The sequence below is a fragment of the Mirounga leonina genome, unplaced genomic scaffold, assembly GCF_011800145.1.
Source record: "Mirounga leonina isolate KUSES-001 unplaced genomic scaffold, KU_Mleo_1.0 Mir_53, whole genome shotgun sequence".
Lineage (NCBI taxonomy): Eukaryota > Metazoa > Chordata > Mammalia > Carnivora > Phocidae > Mirounga > Mirounga leonina.
Genome location: NW_023270807.1, coordinates 66,213,275 through 66,233,227, shown reverse-complemented (window position 1 = coordinate 66,233,227; position 19,953 = coordinate 66,213,275). Strand labels below are relative to the sequence as shown.

Genomic DNA, 19,953 nt, shown 5'->3' with positions numbered 1-19,953 from the left:
ATATCATCTCGTAGGCTGTGGATACAAAGCACCATCTTATTTTATCCTTTTAAAAACATCAGTTACCTTGATTAGAAGGAAGGAATTTAGTGTCTTGGTATAGCCGTGGCGCTGTAGGCTACAGTTAGGAATAGCATGAGCAAAATGAGGTAAATGAGAGCTTATTCTTCCTAGATTACAGACCTAATCATAACTACCAGTTGGAGGCAGTTTGACTAGTAGGAACAGACTCAAAATTATTGTTACATCTCTGTATTCTACACAGAAGAAGCAAAATGTATAAAATTATGATAAAAAGAAACAGCAAGTAATTCAGGACAGCTAGTATAAGCACTTGGGATGGAGGTTGGAAATATGTTTGGTTCTATCAATTGTACTCTTTATTTTTTTACTTATTTTTTAATTAAGTAGGCTCCACGCCTGGCATGGGGCTTGAACTCACAACCCTGAGATCAGGAGTTGCGTGCTCTACTGACTGAGCCAGCCGGGTGCTCTTTAAAGTCAGTTTTTTTCTCCTTATTTAAAAAATGGCTTCCTTGCACCCAACCAAAATGTTGTAAAGAGTGATGAAGCATATTAAAGCTTAGTTAACTGGTGAATTATTTATTGATTACTTTCTCTTGGCTCCTATATTTTATGTTTATAAAATATAGCAGGTAATGGACAACAGTTGTTAGAGATAGACATTTCTGAGTTCAGATCCTAGCTGTTTAACTTTCACAGATCGTGTACTACTTAGCCTTTAAAATGAGGTGAAGAACTATCTCACAGAACTTTTATGAAGCTTAGTTGAAATTATGTATGTTTGGAACCTGGTACAGTGCTGCGTAGTGGGCACTAAAAGACACCGGCTCCTTCTGTCATACCTAAAAACAAACTTGAGTTTATAAAAAACTGGAAAATTAAAGTTTCTCTTCTAAAAATAAAAAAAAAAAATCTAAAGGCCATCTCCTTTAAGCCTTGTCATTGTGTGGCGATGGGGATAGATGCACTCATAGTTTCTTGGGGCTTTTTCTCTTTCAAAGAGCTCATTATTCTGTTTTGTAACTGCCTGGTATAATGCTTGGCACATAAATATTCCTCAATATGTGTTAGAGGGATGTCTTGCAAAGAGAGAAAATGTTCTCTATTGCTTTTTTCTCTTGAACACCTCACAAGTTGTTTACTTATATAGATTTACTCATCCACTCAAGATACTTGGCTTGTTTTGGAAGAGAAATGATATTTTATATTTAGGAAATTAAGTACAGTGTTACCGACTGGCTAAAAATCCTGATGTCTAATGATATATTCCATGATATCAGAATTTTTGTGATTTGAAATGAAGGCAACAGTATGCTTTTAAATGTTTGAGGATGGACAACCCTCTTGGGGTCCCCTCCCTCTTCAGGAGCTTTGTATTATTGCTCAATAACTTTACTATCACTCAATAAACTTTGCTTTGCTGCACAAAAAAAAGTTTGAGGATATGAAATTTTTGAAGGGCTTAAGAATGACTTTCTCTGAACTTCATTCATTCACCCCACATTTACTGAGTACTTCTGTGTTCTCTAGACCCTGTGTTAAAGGCTATGGAAAGCCGAAGAATTACTGATGGTTTCTGTCCTCAGGGATTTTTACTTCAGTGACAAAGGCAGATAAGAAAACCAACGTTACATTATAATTGAAAAATACTATAGGACCTGCACAGAAAAGGTGAACGTAGCAGAGGAAGACTGTCTATTCATATTTGGTGCGTGAAAGTGTTGTCTGCGCCTCTGTCAATGACAGGTGCAGCAGGCAAACTCTTTGGAAGAGCTGAGACTTGAAGGACAGGTGGAGAAAGTTTCCGGAAAAGGACATTGCAAGCAGCTTGTGCAAAGGCAGGGTGGTATGAGAAGCCTATAAGTTGTTCTTTGTATGATGAAGCTGGGATCATCAAGGACTGGGTTCCTTCTGTTTGCTTCCCTGTCCTTTGGCATTGCTTCTATTACCTTGCAGTCCAAAATCACTACCGGAGTGCTCTCCATCATGTCCCAGTAAATGGACACACTCCCAGCTAAGTGAGTTCCCTTGAAGTAGCCTTTCTGGAAGTCACATTCATGACTTCCACTTCCAGCTCACTGACTAATTGTAGCAGCTCGGAAGGCTGGAAAGGGTGCACTTCTACCTGGGGGAATGCCATCCAGAATAAAGCCAGGGTCTGTTACTGAGGAGAAAAGAGAGAATGGGTATGTAGACAGCCAGCGGTGTCTGTCACAAAGAGGATTGAGAATGGAGGTGGGGAGACCAATTTAGTACAACAGTTAAGTAGTAATACTTGCAGTCTCTTAAAGAAGAGATTTCATTGATAATCTTGAAATGCAAGAATGTGTTTGGTTACTAAGTAGAAAAGCTATTCTGCTGGGAAAACTAGAGGATTGAAGCCATTATTTTGATACCATTCTGTTCAAGTTTCTGGGAGCAAAAATTATGCTTTAATTATTTTAACCCTTGAGTTAAATTTTTTCCAACTAAGCTTTTCATAAAATTAAATATTTTGTTTCTAAAGAGGATTAACACCGATAAGAATGGCATGAATAAGAATTACATTAAAAAAACTATAGCATGACTTTTGCAACTGGGTAATAATATACAATGAAAGGGGATTTACAATGTATTTTTTCTGGGAGAGGAAATAATGAATGATTTTATTTTTCTTCTTTTTACTTCTCTTTAAACTTTATACACTTAGCACATATTATTTTTTTAAAAATGGGGTATGGGTGCCTGGGTGGCACAGTTGGTTAAGTGACTCTTGGTTTCAGCTTAGGTCGTGATCTCAAGGTCATGATCTCAGGGTCATGAGATTGAGCCCCTTGTGGGGCTCTGCACTCAGTGGGGAGTCTGCTTAAGATTCTTCTCCTCAGGTGGAGGGGCAGAGGGAGAGGGAGAGAGAATCTTAAGCACATTCTGCGCTGAGTATGGAGCCCAGTGTGGAGCTCAATCTCATGACCCTGAGATCACGAACTGAGCTGAAACTAAGAGTCTGATGCTTAACTGACTCCACCACTCAGGTGCCCCCATCTTAATCATTTTTATTTTTTTTATTTTAATTTTTTTAAAGATTTTATTTATTTATTTGACAGAGAGAGACAGAGCTAGAGAGGGAACACAAGCAGGGGGAGTGGGAGAGGGAGAAGCAGACTTCCCGCAGAGCAGGGAGCCCAACGTGGGGCTCGATCAGGATGCTGGGATCATGACCTGAGCTGAAGGCAGACACTTAACGACTGAGCCACCCAGGTGCCCCCATCTTAACCGTTTTTAAGTGTATGGTAGCATTAAGTACATTCATTTTTTTTTTTAAAGGTTTTATTTATTTATCTGAGAGAGAGAATGGGAGACAGAGAGCATGAGAGGGAAGAGGGTCAGAGGGATAAGCAGACCCCCCGCTGAGCAGGGAGCCAGATGTGGGACTCGATCCCGGGACTCCAGGATCATGACCCGAGCCGAAGGCAGTCGCTTAACCAACTGAGCCACCCAGGCGCCCCAAATACATTCATATTTTTGTGTGCCATCACCACCATCCATCTACAGAACTCTTCTCATCTTGCAAAACTGAAACCCTGTACCTTTATCATTTCTCCCCTTCCCCCAGCTTCTGGCAACCACCATCCTACTTTCTATCTTTATGAATTTGCCTACTACTCCAGGTTCCTCAATAGAAGTAGGATAACGCAGTATTTGTCCTTTTCTGACTTACTTATTTCATCAAGCATATTCTTAAGGTTAATCTATGTTGTAGTATGTATCAGAAAAAAAATTGAAGATCTAATTGGCTTTATTAAATGATTCATGAATCAGACAGCATCCCATCTAGCAAGTAGAGAGTTACTTTAAGGAGTAGAACAAAATGGAAGGTTTTTGTAGGAAAGAGTGTGGGGCAAGAAAGTTATAAGCAAAAGAGAAGAAAGGACAGTTTCAGGCAAGATCATGTGCCCTGAAGGGAATGGGCTGAGTGTCTTATTATACAGATTACCTCATCTTCCTTTGGGGGATAGAGAAAGCCCATGGCACATATTACCTCATTGGTGCTGATTAGAAAATTTTTAATTGACCAGTTAAGACACTGGAGATTGAGGGGCACCTGGGTGGTCCAGTTGGTTAAGTGTCCGACTTTAACTCAGGTCATGATCTCAGGGTCCTGGGATCGAGCCCCTTGTTGGGCTCTGCGCTCTGCCTGTCCCTCTCCCTCTGCCCTCCTCCTGCTCTCTCTCTCTCTCTCCCAAATAAATAAATAAAATCTTAAAAAAAAAAAAAAAGACAGTGGAGGTCGAGACTACAGTTAGATCTGGTATTAAGCCCTGGTTTACTGACTTGGGGCCTTAAACTAAGTGATGGCATTTGGGGCCTGTGATTTTCTTTTTCTTTCTTTCTTTCTTTTTTTTTTTTTTAAGATTTGTTTATTTATTTTAGAGAGAGAGTGCTAGAGAGCATGAGGGTGCATGTGCATGTGTGAAGAAGGGGAAAGGGACAGAGGGAGAAAAATCAAGCCGACTCCCTGCTAAGCATGGAACCTGACGCAGGGCTCAATCTCACGACCCTGAGATCATGACCTGAGCCGAAATCAAGAGTCAGCTGCTTACTGACTGAGCCACCCAGGTGCCCCGCTGTGATTTTTTAGCAATTACCCCCTGGGGATCAGACACTTGGTTTAACTGAGAGATGTGCTCAAAATTTAAGGCATTAGCACCGCTCTCAGCTACTGCCCTGGAAAGTTCCCACAGTTGTTAGGATTTCTTTGTGCCGTATCCGTAGGTCATGATGTTTTTTCCTAATCTCTGTGATATTCACAAGTAACAAGTTAAGGTGTGCAGTTTTTAAGTCAGTCATTCTCTTTGTTTACTTGGTGGTTAGTGGCTGCAAACAGTCATTTAATTTAAAGCTTTTGTGAGAATACAGTTTGCCAGGGAGATTATTATTATTTTTTAGATTTTATTTATTTATTTGAGAGAGAGAATGAGATAGAGAGAGAGAGCATGAGAAGGGGGAGGGTCAGAGGAAGAAGCAAACTCCCCGCTGAGCAGGGAGCCCGATGCGGGACTCGATCCCGGGACTCCAGGATCATGACCTGAGCCGAAGGCAGTCGCCCAACCGACTGAGCCACCCAGGCGCCCCTGCCAGGGAGATTATTATGATTACTGTAAACAGGATAATTTCCAATGTTTGGAGTGCATTTTGGAGCCATGGTCCCCAAGACTCAAGTCAAAATCATACAGGTCAAAGAAAGACCCACTGAAGGAGTCACCTTTTTTAGACAAGCGCCTGCTCAGTGATCTTCGTAGTTAAGTTTCAACTTCCCCAGAAATGTTAATCCTGCCGTAACTGGTGCTGTAACACAAACACCTCCTTGCTTGGCGAAAAGATAATCAAGAGCTATCCTATTACCAAGAACAACTTTGACTAGAAAGTCTAAGGATCTTTTTTTGGGCAGCTATTGCTTTAGCAGCAGTTTTTGCAATAATTTTTTTTTTTTTTTATTTGACAGAGAGAGACACAGCGAGAGAGGGAACACAAACAGGGAGTGGGAGAGGGAGAAGCAGACTCCCTGCCAAGCAGGGAGCCCGATATGGGACTCGATCCTGGGACTCCAGGATCATGACCTGAGCCGAAGGCAGTCGCTTAACCAACTGAGCCACCCAGGCGCCCAGTTTTTGCAATAATTTTAAGAATTAAGGAGAAGTTCTTGATCATAACCTCATTACATTTATCCCTAACCAGGGAAATAGGGACCTGTCAAAGCAGTGGATCCTGAATCATGAGTCTCTCCTGCTAGGTCCTTTTTAAATCAACAGTGTAAGTTGAGGGAGCCTACCAGTGAGATGTCTCATTTTGCTTGTAAAAAATTAGGGGCACAGTTAGATTTTCTCCTAGCCTGATATAAAAGGTTGTTCTACTTTCCAGAAGTTACTCCCCTAGCAATGGCCTGGGAGATAAAGATGAGGGTGTTATCTTTCCAGGCCAGTGCCAGAGGAAAGGAAAGGAAAAGGAGAAAGTTTCAGGTTTAGTTAACTAAAGTATGAAGTCTTGGTTCATTGTCTTGGCTGGGAACAGTCTACCTTGATGTCAGCTACTTCTCTTCCTCGTCAAATTGATTTGGGGGTCTCCAGTGTCTGTACAGGAGCAGGTGTCGGGTGGAGCCTTCTGTGAGATGTGTATCCAAGGTTCAGTGCCTTTTCATTTTGCAGCCACGTCAGTGGTCAGGAGCCCTTGGTAAAATCCTTTGCAACGATGTTTGAGGGCTGCCGTCCCCTGAGGATGTTTCTGGAATACCCAATCACCAGGCTCCAGACTGCGACCAACAGGACCCTTTGAATTGGGATCTGGGATGGCTTCTTAACCTGTTGATAATAGGCTTGAGCATGAGACATTAGAGACTTACAGTAGTTGATCATATACCTGAAGTAACAAGGGATTAGCAGAAGGTGGTATGCCGGTAGACATTGGTCTGCTAGTGATTTTCTTGCGTGGAATAAATTCGTTTCCCAAAGGGGATCCTGGGAACAGTCAGTAAGATCAAAAGCAATCGCTTAGCCAGGGAAGTCCAGTAGATTTAGCAAGTTTAGCAGTTTTAAGTTTGAGGATCCCATTAGTTCTTTCAGCCTTGCCTGATGATTGAGGGTGATAAGGGCAATGATAATTCCAAGAAGTTTGCAAGTGCTTCATTAAGGCTTGTGTGATTTGCCCAGTGAAGTGGGTGTGTCCATCACTGGAGATTACAGGAGGTATGCCCCAAGTATAACCACAATTTGTTTATCCATTCATCTGTCAATGGAGACTTGGGTGGCTTCCACTTTTTGGCTATTATGAATAATGCTGCTATGAACATGGGCATATAAATGTCTCTTTGAGAATCCCTGCTTTGAATCCTTTTGGCTATATACCCCAAAGTGGAATTGCTGGATAATATGGTAATTCTATTTTTAATTTTTTGAGGAACTGCCATACTGTTTTCTATTGCAACTGCACCATTTTACATTCTCACCAACAGTACACAGGGGTTCCAGTCTCTCCACATCCTCACCAACACTTATTTCCCTCCTTTAAAAAAAATTGATAGTAACCATCTTAATGGGCATGTGGTAGTATCTCATTATGTTGAATTTTTTTAAGCTTATAAAATGTTTATAAGAGTGAGTTATATAATCACATGGCAGCAATTTAATTAATCAATTTATTTTTAAAGATTTATTTATTTATTTTAGAGAAAGGGAGAGAGAGAGAGAGAGAGAGCAGGGGGAGGGACAGAGGAAGAGGCAGATAAGCAGACTCCCAGCTGAGCAGGGAGCCGGACGTGGGGCTCGATCCGAAGACCCTGAGATCATGAACTGAGCTGAATCAAGGGTCAGATGCTTAACCAACTGAGCCACCCAGGTGTCCCTATTTATTTATTTTTAAGTAGGCTCCACACCCAACATGGGCTTGAACTCACAACCCTGAGATTGAGAGTTGCATGCTGTACTGACAGAGCCAGCCAGGTGCCCCACCTGATAAAACAATAGTGGCAGCAATTAAAAAAAAATGGAACAGAAAGTACTCCCCAACTCAGTCTTGCTACTCTAACACCAATATTATTTTAATGTTATTTGGCTATGTATGACCATATATATATTTTACTCATGACTGGGCTCATAAGCATTTCCCTTTTTTTTTTTTTTAAGATTTTATTTATTTATTTGAGAGAGGGAATGAGAGACAGACAGCAGGAGAGGGAGGAGGGTCAGAGGGAGAAGCAGACTCCCCGCTGAGCAGGAAGCCCGATGCGGGACTCGATCCCAGGACTCCAGGATCATGACCCGAGCTGAAGGCAGTCGCTTAACCAACTGAGCCACCCAGGCGCCCAAGCATTTCCCATTTTTTACATATTTTGTACAACAATCATTTGAATTTTAATTTTCCAGGAAAATGTTGCAAATGCTGAAGGATCCATATAGCATGATTGACTACATTGAATTCATTTGAACATTTATGAATAAATTGAATATTTATTATTGTGTGGTTTCTTACATAGAGATAAGTACCTGGTTTGTATGATTTTAATTCCATAGACTGGATGATACAGTGATGAAGAGTGTGGCTCTTGAAGTCATGTGTTTGAATTGCACATCTGCTGCTTCTGGCTGTGTGTGTTTAAGCAAGTTTCTTAAGGTCTTGTGTCTCAGTTTCTTTATTTGTGAAGTGAGGGTAATATCTCAGAGTTGTGAAGACCGAATGACCTCATACCCATGGAGCTCTTAGAATTGTGCCTGGCACATCATATATATATTCAGTAGGAGACTCTGCTGCCATTATTGTTTTATCGGGTGGGATTTTATCTGTTTGGTTTTTAGAAATATATGCAACATGCAGACAGTTCCTGTGTCTCACATCCTGTCAGTTAGTTTAGACTGTCCCAAGTAGCACTTTAGAGGAGGGTGCAGTCTATAAGATTGCTTTGGGATTTGGGGGAAGATAAATCTGAGGCAGATAGTGCTGGGCAAAATGCTAAATTAGTAATATGATACAATCCCCTCCTGGGGATGGTGACCTTTCTGGCTGCCATTTAGCCCTGACAGCTCCTCTAGGCTCTTCTGGCCAGCTCAGTCTTTTTTGCTTTGGGCTTCCTTCCTCATCCATTTCCCCAAATTCCTTGGCTTGGCACTCTGCATTCCCTCTATATGACCACTTTTTTTTTTTTTTTAAGATTTTATTTATTTATTTGAGAGAGAGAGAGAGAGCAAGCACAAGCAGGGGGAGGAGCAGAGGGAGAGGGAGAAGCAGATTCTCCACTGAGCAGGGAGCCCAATGTGGGGCTCGATCCCAGGACCCTGGGATCATGACCTGAGCCGAAGGCAGATGCTTAACCGACTGAGTCACCCAGGCGCTCCTATATGACCACTTTTATTGTTAATTTAAGTCAAATACACTGATTTAAATTCTTACAAAATATAGCATCTTGTGGGGATTTTTAAAATCTAACTTCTTTTGATATTCAATGTAAATCTGTGAGATGGTGAAGGAGCCCTCATTGAACAGCTCTGGTTGTACTAAGAAATTAAGTGAGCTGCCTGATGTTGCAAAGCAACAGAATGATTTATCTGGAACTTGAACTCAAGCCACCTGACTTTAGGGCCAATGTTTTGTACTACTATATTTCTTTCTTGACATACCATGTTTTAAGACAACGCTTTGTTTCTTCTTTCCTAATTATTTGATGACATTTTTAAGGTTTTCTAAATATTACATAAAGATAACATGTGCCCCTCTTTCAAATTTAATAGCTTGTAAAATTTATCTGATTCCTGTTCTCATACCCGAGCTGCATTTTGCAGTCTTTTATCCCTGTCGTTCGAAAAGAATGAGATGAAATCTGAGTTCTAAATATTTTCCCTGATTACATACTTAATTTTTTACATGGATGTTTTCTGAAAAGCTTTTCATGTTTCGTGCTTATATTTATTTTATAATATTGGAACAAGGTAGATTTCCCCCTTACTGCCTAGCATATGTAGTACCTTGCTCATTTCAAAATTACTGTCAGACTTGGCATTAGAATATCTTTTCGGTTCTACTTTTCCCTTTTTCCTCTACCTTGTCCTCTTCCAGGTCTGTTTCTAATTGTTTTTCTCGTATATCCCCAACAATCTCATGTCCTAAGAAGGAATTTACCTTGAGCTGTAGGGTCTATGACACTCCATTTTGTGAAGAATATTTTTCTACTTAATTTCTTTTATATTCCTTATGTGTGTATTGGCTCTTTACATTATTTATTTATTTATAAGTAAGTTCTATGCCCAACATGGGGCTTGAACTCATCACCCTGAGATCAAGAGTTGCATGCTCTACTGACTGAGCCAGCCAGGTGCCCCATCTCTCACATAATTTTAAAAATTAAATTGTTACTTTGACTACATATGAATTCATACTTTGTTTCTCTTTTAGTATTTCAGAGAGTATAAATCATTTCTTTTGGTGAGAGTATATATTAATTAAGGCTCCACTTCTGCTTTTTTTCACGTAATTAGCTACATAATATATAATGAACTCTGAATATTATCAATATATTGTTGATGTGATCACTGTCAAATCTAAAATCCGATTTCCTTGACAGATATGTAGACTTGTGATAGGCATTTGGCATTTTATGTTTTGGGCAGTGTAACTTTAAATCTGCATAAACTTCTCTGCCTTTTGCCTCTGCTGTGTTCATAGATACCAGGAGGGCTTCGTGTATGGACCTCAAGCGTTGGAGGTAGCAGACTTTTCAGCAGAAGGTAAAGCAGAGTGTTGCCTTCTGGTGTCATTGTGTGTGTGTGCTGGGGTGGGTATGTGACAGGTGAGAACTCTTCACAAATGTCATCAGAAATAATTTATAATGATACATTAAATAATTCACAGAATTTAAGGCCAACTTGTATAATTTTATTCAGTATTATTAAAATCCATACCAAATAGAAAACTTTAGATAGAACTAAAGACTAAATGTCACCCTCTGCTGTTAACAAAACAGTAGGGGTGATTAAGAAAAGAGCATTAGCATAATGTGTACTATCTACCATCTAGCTTTCTCAGACCTAGCTTCATGATGATTTCTTCCTGGGAAGTTGTCCAAGTCATTATTCATCTGTTGTATTCTTCCCTGCTGCTCCTTTGCTGAAAGATTGCTTCACAATAGAGACAGCCTAGTCCATGACTCATGGCTAGAGGATAGACATTCTTGCTGTAGGTCCCATGTGCCAAAAATGTTAGTTTCCAGTATGTTAATTACCTCTCTTTTCAGAATGTGTTAATATGCTCTTCTCTCAAGTTAGTTCTTGTTTCAGTAGAGAAACAAACACATCCCACATATTTGTAAAATATGTTTTTATAGAGACCTTCTTAATGAGTTACTTTTTAAGAAAATAATGCGACACACCTTTCCTGGGTAATGCTTCTTTGATTTTTTTTTTTTTAATAGAAACATTTTGCCTTATATGTGCCAGATATTATAGCTACTACTTTCCGTGACCTTGTAAAACCATTTATGAACTTTCTTCAGATGATACTTGTATAGAGGTTTTTTGTTGTTGTTTGTTTTGTTTCAAGATCTATAGCCGCTAACAAAATGTATTCTTAGACATAAAGTTCATAATGTGGCGTTTTTTAGAGAGAAATCTGAATGGGAATTAGAGGAATGGTTCCCTTATGTCTTCTGGAAATTTTATTTGTAGTGGCTGCACATTATACCTTATACGCGGATTGTATACCATATGCAAAGTCAACATAGTACATATATATAGATATATATATTAGGGTGATACATATTTATTAAATTTCTATTCTGTGCCCAACACAGACTCCATCTTAAAATCAACCGAGTTTAACTGTTTCTTTCACTTCCTCCTCTTCAGAGAAGCTTCTTTTATTAACTGGGAGATAGTTAATGAGAAGGTAGATGAGTTTCAGACTGTTGATTGTGGTTAGCTACAATGGTACCTCTTAGGCCCTTTCTCCTTTCTTTTACTCTTTTCAGTGGCCAGTTGGAGGATATTTTCTATTTACCAGTATATTGGAAGTAATTTCTTAAAGGCCTGCTCATGCTTCATTTTCAGGCCACTTGGCTCTACAGCCTTATATTTGCTTAACTATTCTGCATGTGGTATATTTTGTTACCAATTGAGAATCTCAATAGATTATTCTAAGCACTAGTATAAAAGATATAAAGTTCTGCTTCTATCAAAGCAGAGAAAGACTCTCCTCCCCAGGTCCTCACCCCCCAGTTTCTATGAGAAAGATGTGATGAAACGGATGGCTCTTAAAGTATTTTTTCAAAAATAATTGACTCTATTTTTTTTTTTAAAGATTTTATTTATTTATTTGAGAGAGAGAATGAGATAGAGCGTGAGAGGGGGGAGGGTCAGAGAGAGAAGCAGACTCCCTGCTGAGCAGGGAGCCCGACGTGGGACTCGATCCCGGGACTCCAGGATCATGACCTGAGCCGAAGGCAGTCGCTTAACCAACTGAGCCACCCAGGCACCCAATTGACTCTATTTTTTAGAGCAGTTTTAGGTTTACAGAAAAACTGAGTGGAAAGTACGGAGAGTTCTCATATATCCCCTTACTGCCTCCCCTTCCTATAATTAATATCTTGCTTTAGTGTGGTCCATTTGCTGTAATTGATGAGCCAGTATTGTTATATCATTATTAATTAAAATCCACACTTTACCTTAAAGTTAACTCTTTTCGTTGTAGATACTCTATGGGTTTGACAAATGTACAATCACATGTATTCACCAATATGATATCATACAGAATAATTTTCTTATCCTGAACATATCCTGTGCTCTACCCATTTATCCCTGGCTCCTTTCCTTTGAGCCCCTGACAACCACTGATCTTTTCCTGTCTCTATAATTTTACCTTTTCCAGAATGGCATAGTTGTAATCACACAGCATGTAGCCTGAGATTAGCTTCTTTCATTTAGTAATAAGCATTTTAGCTTCCTCCATGCCTTTACATGGCTTGATAGTTCATTTCTTTTTAGTGCTGAATAACATATCATTGTCTGGATATACCATAGTCTATTTATCCATTCACCTACTGAAGGATATCTTGATTGCTTCCAAGTTTTGGCAATTATGAATAAAGCTGCTATAAACATTCATGTGCCGATTTCTGTGTGGATATAGTTTTCAATTCGTGTGGGTAAATACCAAGGAGTGTAATTGTTGGATCATATGCTAAGAGAATGTTTGGTTTTGTAAGAAACTGCCAAACTCTTCCAAAGTGGCTATATCATTTTGTACTTCCACCAACAATAAATGAGCTTTACTGTTGCTTCATATCCTTGTCAGCATTTGATCTTCTGGATTTTAGCCATTCTAATAGGTGTATAGTGGTATCTCATTTTGTGTGTTTTTTTTTTTTTTTTTAAAGATCTTATTTATTTATTTGACAGAGAGAGACACAGTGAGAGAGGGAACACAGGTGAGGGGAGTGGGAGAGGGAGAAGCAGGCTTCCTGTGGAGCAGGGAGCCCAACGCGGGGCTCCATCCCAGGACCCTGGGATCATGACCTGAGCAGAAGGCAGATGCTTAAGGACTGAGCCACCCAGGTGCCCTTCATTTTGTGTTTTAATCTGCAACAGTCTAATGACATGTGATGTTGACCAGCTTTTTTTATTTTTTAAATTTTTTTAAATTTTTTATTTTTTATTTTTTTTAAAGATTTTATTTATTTGCGAGAGAGAGAATGAGAGACAGAGAGCATGAGAGGGAGGAGAGTCAGAGGGAGAAGCAGACTCCCTGCTGAGCAGGGAGCCCGATGTGGGACTCGATCCTGGGACTCCAGGATCATGACCTGAGCCGAAGGCAGTCACTTAACCAACTGAGCCACCCAGGCGCCCGTTGACCAGCTTTTCATATGCTTATTTGTCATCTGCATATCTTCTTTGCTGAGATATCTTTTGCCCATTTTAAAATGGGGTTATTTGTTCTCTTACTGTTGAGGGTTTTTTTTTTGTTTGTTTTTGTGTTTTAAGTAGGCTCCATGCCCAATGCAGAGCTTGAACTCACGACCCTGAGATCAAGACCTGAGCTGAGATCAAGAGTGAGACACTTAACCAACTGAGCCACCCAGGTGCCCCTCATTGTTGCATTTTAATAATATTAAATTGTATATTTTGAATACCAGTCTTTTAACAGATACATATTTTGCAAATATTTTCTCCCAATCTGTGGCTTATCTTTTTAGTCTCTTAAGTGTCTTTTGCAGAGCAGAAGTTTTTTGTTTTTTTGTTTTTTTTTAATTCATGAGAGACAGAGCGAGAGAGAAAGGCAGAGGGAGAAGCAGGCTCCCAAGGAGCAGGGAGCCCGATGCGAGACTCGATCCCAGGACCCTGAGATCATGACCTGCGCCGAAGGCAGACGGTAGAGCAGAAGTTTTAATTTTTAGTCAAAAGTCATCTCCAAACTCAAGGTCATCTAGATTTTCTCTTCCATTATCTTATAGGAGTTTTATTGGTTTGTATTTTACATTTAGATCTATGTTCCGTTTTGAATTAATTTTTGTGAAGGGTGCAAGGTCTGTGTCTAGATTAATATTTTTGCATGTGGATGTCCATTAGTTCAAGCACCATTTGTTGACTTTTTTTTCTCTAATGCTATCCTTTGTTGCTTTGTCAAAGATTATTTGAATATACTTATGTGGGCCTATTTTTGGGCTCTGTATCCATTCTATTAATCTGTTGGCCTGTTCTTTTGCGAATGTTACCCTGTCTTGATCACTATAGCTTTATAGTAAATCTTGAAGTTGGGTAATGTCAATCTTCTGCTTTCTTCTTCTTCTTCAATATTATGTTGGATATTCTGAGTCCTTTGCTTTTCCGTGTCAACTTGAGAGACATTTTGTCAATACAAAATAACTGGCTGAGATTTTGATTGGGATTTTGTTGAATCCATAGATCACATTGGGAAAAACAGACATTTTGTCAATATTGGGTCTTCTTAGGCACATGCATGGAATATCTCTTCTTTTATTTAGATCTTTTTTGATTTCTCTCCTCAGTTTTCCTTGTATAGATCTTGTACATGTTTTGTTAGATTTATACCTAAGTATTTCATTTTTGGGGGTACTAATGTAAATGTTATTGTGTTTTTAATTTAAATTCCAACTTTTCATTCTGGTATATAAGAAAGTAATTGACTTTTGTTTATTAACCTTGTATCCTGCAACCTTGCTATAATAATTTATTTGTCCCAGGAGTTTTTTGTTGATTCTTTAGGATTTTCTCCCAAGGCAATCATATCATCTGTGAACAAAGAGTTTTATTTCTTCCTTCTCAATCTGTATACTTTTATTTCCTTATCTTACTGTATTAGCTAGGACTTCCAGTGTGATATTGAATAGGAGTGCCTTGTTCCTAATCTTAGCAGGAAACCCATCTAGTTTCTCTTCATGAAATATGACAATCTTGATAGATTATCCCAGTCAGTAGTATAAGAGATGTAATGTACTATTCCTATTAGGTCATAGGAGGCCTCCTTCCCCTCATTGAAATTTCTAAAAGAAAGATAGGATTGGGGTGCTCAGACGATTAAACGTCTACCCAGGGTCCTGGGATTGAGCAGTGGGCTCCCTGCTCAGCAGGGAGTCTGCTTTTCCCTCTGCCTCTTCCCCATCGCTCATGCTCTCTCTCTCTCTCAAGTGAATAAATAAAATCTTAAGAAACAAAAAGAAAGATACGGGCGCCTGGGTGGCTCAGTTGGTTAAGCGACTGCCTTTGGCTCAGGTCATGATCCCAGGGTCCTGGGATCGAGTTCCGCATTGGGCTCTCTGCTCAGCAGGGAGTCTGCTTCTCCCTTTGACCCTCCCCCCTCTCATGTGCTCTCTCTCATTCTCTCGCTCTCAAATAAATAAATAAAATCTTAAAAAAAAAAAAGAAAGATAGGATTAAATTGATGGTTATAAAAGTATTTTAAATCATGGGATTCAGGTAGTTTTTCATATAATACCTTATATTTAGAAACTGCACATATTACTTAGTTCCTCCACTCTCTTGTCAACTTCCAAAGAACAAAGATTTTAGGTAAATATATTATTATAACACTTGTAGGGTTCAATAGGCACTACAATAGGCAAAACAGTTTGTTGAATGAAAAACTTAATTCTAGACTCTTACTGTAAACCTCCATTAGAAAGGAGATAGAAAAGGGAGATAACCAATAACATCAGTCCTCTAATCAATTAATCCATGAAATATTTGATTGTTAGTTGCTAGGTATTGTGATGGCTACAAAGATACACATGATAATGACATCTTGTTTCAGAAAACTTATTATCCATATAGGAAATGTTAATTTCAAATGTTATGTTCCATTTTTGTTAATATTTGCCAAAAACTCATATTCCTGTGTCACTTCCTACGTACTCTTTTTTGGGGGTGAGGAGCAGAGGGGAGAAGGAGAGAGATAATCCTTTTTTTTTTTTTTTAAGATTTATTTATTTTAGAGAGGGATCGGGGAAGGGCCAGAGAGTCTCAGGCAGACTCTGCTCTGAGTGTAGAGCCTGACCTGGGACTTGATTTCACAACCCTGAGATCATGACCCTGAGATCATGACTCGAGCAGAAACCAAGATTCAGATGCTTAACCAACTGCACCACCCAGGTGCGCCCCGCCCAGAAGCAATCTTAAGCAGCCTCCACGCCCAGGATCTCACAACCCTGAGATCATGACCTGAACCAAAATCAAGAATTGGACACTTAACAGACTGAGCCACCCAGGCGCCCCCCTTCCCAAGCATTCAAATTGAAATGTCTATTCATGGACATCTTTAGTATTATTCTAAGAAAAGTTTACAATTTTGATGCAAGAACTGACAATTACTGAGCTTATAGCTGGACACAGTGCTAGGCACTTTACATATGTGATCTCAATTATCTTCAAAACAGTTGTGCAATGTTGTTACTATTATTCTCAATTTACAAATGCAAAAACTGGCAACCTGAGGGTATAAGTAACTTAACTTATTAACTGTGTGACTTAGTGTAACAGGTGTATAATTCCATATCCCATGCTCTCTAAGTCATACTTTATAGAAAAGTACCATACAAAGTGGTATGTGATGAATGTCATATGTATAATACAGAATTGTGCTTGGTGAATGCAGAGAAGAGAGCTTTGACCTTAGACTAAAGTGTTACAAATTTCTGGAAAGCTTGGTCTAATGGATAGGAATAATAAGGGGAAAGAGAGATCAGGGAGATTCGTCACCGTGGTAAAGACAGAGGGTCAAAAATAGGAAGTATTTTGTGATTTGACAATATAATATAAAAATATAAGAAGAATTCCTGCTGTAGTAGTAAAATGCAATAGAACAAATTTTGTCTTTTATTTTTTTTAAAGATTAGATTGATTGATTGATTGATTGATTGATTTAGAGCACGCTGAGTGCAGAGCCTGATGGGGGTTTGATCTAAGGACCTGACCTGCAATCAAGACGTTTAACCGTCTGAGCCACCCAGGCACCCCTGTCTTTTATTTTAAATGAGAACTTCTATCCTCTATTTTTCCCTTAAAATCATTTCAACTGGATTTGTTTATTAGGTTTTGAGTATGAGAGAGTAGATCACAGAACATAACTCCCATGTCATCAGTCCTTAACCTTATCTTAGAGCAATCACTATAGCAAGTGCAGAGAGAGTAAAAGCTGGGGAGAAATGGAAGATCAAAGGAATCTTAAATTTTAAATCTCTCTCTCAAATAAATAAATCTTAAAAATAAAAAAAAGTCTGGTTTCTTTAATGTGGCTTACCTGTTCTGCTTGATCTGGCCCCGCCTCCTTCTTCAGCTTTAAATTGCTTTCCCCTATTCTAAATCAGCCTTACTGAACTTCAAATGCATAGAACTCTTTTGCCTGTGGTACATGCTATTCCCTTTTTCCAGAAGGGGAATAAGAAGAGATGAAGCTGCAGTGATTAAAAGCATAGACTCTGAAGACAGACTTCCTAAATCCAGGCAAATCCTGATCCGCCACTTACCTAGCTGTGTGATCTAGAGTGAGTTACTTAACCTCTCTGCTTTCAGTGTCCTCATATATATGATGGAATGGCAATAGTATCTGCTTCACAGTATATTGTGAGGATTAAACAAGTTAGTATCATTGAGGCTTTTAAAGTGGTGCCTGCCTCAGACTAAGGACTATATAAATGTAGCTATTATTATAACTCTTATTATAAATGTGCTGTGCCATTGGATGGTATTAAATTTTGTTTTAAAGATGATTCAAGGATAACAGAAAAAATATGTTGTTTCCCCATAAATTATGAGTTAATTGGCTGGTTCTTATAATTGGTATTTATCTTTTTTCTTGGGTGAGCAGCAGCTTTATATTCCTAACTTCTTCTTCTTCTTTTTTTTAAAGATTTTATATGTCTGTTTGAGAGCAAGAGAGCACAAGTGGGGAGGGGGCGGCAGAGGCAGAGGGAGAAGCAGACTCCCCGCTGAGCAGGGAGCCCAACGCGGGGCTCGATCTCAGGACCCCGGGATCATGACCCAAGCCGAAGGCAGACACTTAACTGACTGAGCCACCCAGGCATGCATATTACTAACTTCTTGTGTTTTAGCTTTTTAGTGACTAAAATTTGGCCTTAGGTTGACATTCTCATGAAATGGATCATTTGACAACATTGTTTACCTGAATTTTTATACAAACTAATTCAGGTAAACCTCCATGGAAACTTTTATTTTATTTTAATTTTAAAAAGATTTTATTTATTTATTTTATTAGAGAGAGAGTACATGAGTGGGAGGAGGGGCAGAGGGAGAGGGAGAGAGAGAATCCCAAGCAGACTTCCCACTGAGTGCCGAGCCCGATGCAGGGCTCAATCTCATGACCCTGGCATGACAGCTGAAACCAAGAGTCAGATGCTAAGCCGACTGAGCTACCCAGGCACCCCCTCCATGGCAACCTTTAAAAAAAATTAATTCTTAATAACTAATACCTGACTTTTTACTTTATGATTTATGTGCCATGTTGATTAAAGTTTCAAGTAAAGTCCTTTAAAGGATTTCACTTTTTTCTTTCAAGTGTATTTCAGAGATTGTGGATTATAATGGTTCAAATGGTTTGGGATCTAGCAAGGATACTTACTGTATTATTAGACTCTCCAAAAGGAAAAACTCTTGTTTCTCCCTATTCACAGTTCTACTTGCTTAAACCCAACACTTCCCAGAACACTTCTGATACCAGATGTGTGACTATTTTCTCATACTGACAAGTTCTTCAACACCATCTGAGTATTCTACAATTTAATCAATTTTGACACTAACTGCTTGAAGTTGGTGCAGACTCCACAGCCTAAGGACTCAGTCCCACAAGACTGCCCCCAGCTTCAGACCCCCAGAGAAAGTGGTGGGTTCCCAAGTCACCTACAATTTCTGTCCAACTCGACTACAAATTGGAGGTTCCTATGACACCATCTGCAAGTTCATCATTTGCTAGAATGGCTCACAGAACTCAGGAAAACAGTTTAATTACTAGATTACTGGTTTATTACAAAGGATATATTAAAGAATACAGATGAACAACCAGATGAAGAATATATAGGGCTAGATCTGTGTCTGGAAGGTCTGGAGCACAGGAGCTTTTGTCCCCATGGAGTTTTGGGGTATGCCACCCTCCTGGCAAGTATATGTATTCTTGTTCATCCATCTAGAGCTCTTAGAACTCTGTACTTCAGAGTTGAGGCTTCATTATGCAGGCGTGATTGATTAAATTGTTGATCATTGATTTTCAACCTCCAGCCCCCTTCTTAGGGATGTGGGTGAGGTTGAGGGGTGAGGTGAAAGTTCTCATCACCTAGTTTTCCCCCTATTGACCAGCCCCCATCCAGTGGTTATCTAGAGGCTTTCTAAACATCACCTCATTAACATAAACTCAGGTCTGGTTGAAAGGGACTTGTTATGAATAACAAAAGAGTTTCTTTCACTTTTATCCTTCTGGAGCTATTCCAGGAACAAAAACCAAATATTATAATAAAAGATGCTTCTATGTTCTAAACACTTAGGAAATTACAAGGGTTTTAGGAGATGTGAGCCAGGAACCTTGGAGGAAGACCAAAATACATATTTCTTACTCTATCACAATATCACATTTTCTATTATCACAGTAGTTAAGGTCAGCCAGGAAAACATGGAAAACCTAAATTTTATCAAAAGAAGTTTCCTCAGTGGTCTAGGTTTGGCAGAAACTTAAGTCATATGGTGAAAAACTGATATATATTTAAATTTTAAGTGTTGATTTTGAATCTTAAAAGAGGACTTCAGCTGCCTCCCTTTTGACTCAAACTTTTTAGTTGGGTTTTTCTTTCCCTGTTTGTCTCTTGGCTCAGCCGGAAGACCTTGAGGGCAGAGCATCCCCTAATGGGAATCAAAAATACCCCTTGATGCAATAAGGACTGCCCTGAGCCTGTAAGAC

At 39.3% G+C, this 19,953-nt stretch overlaps 1 protein-coding gene across 5 annotated transcripts in view; it reads left to right on the top strand.

Moving 5' to 3' along the window:
* Positions 1 to 19,953, top strand: part of CDK19 (cyclin dependent kinase 19) — a 175,173-nt gene that overhangs the window by 33,539 nt on the left and 121,681 nt on the right. Inside the window, exon 2 of one of the 5 annotated variants that reach the window (XM_034991825.1) lies at positions 10,210 to 10,271. The exons of the other annotated variants lie outside the window; for them this stretch is intronic. The gene's annotated coding sequence lies outside the window, so the exon portion shown is untranslated. The remainder of the gene's footprint in view (positions 1 to 10,209; positions 10,272 to 19,953) is intronic. 5 annotated transcript variants of the gene reach the window in all.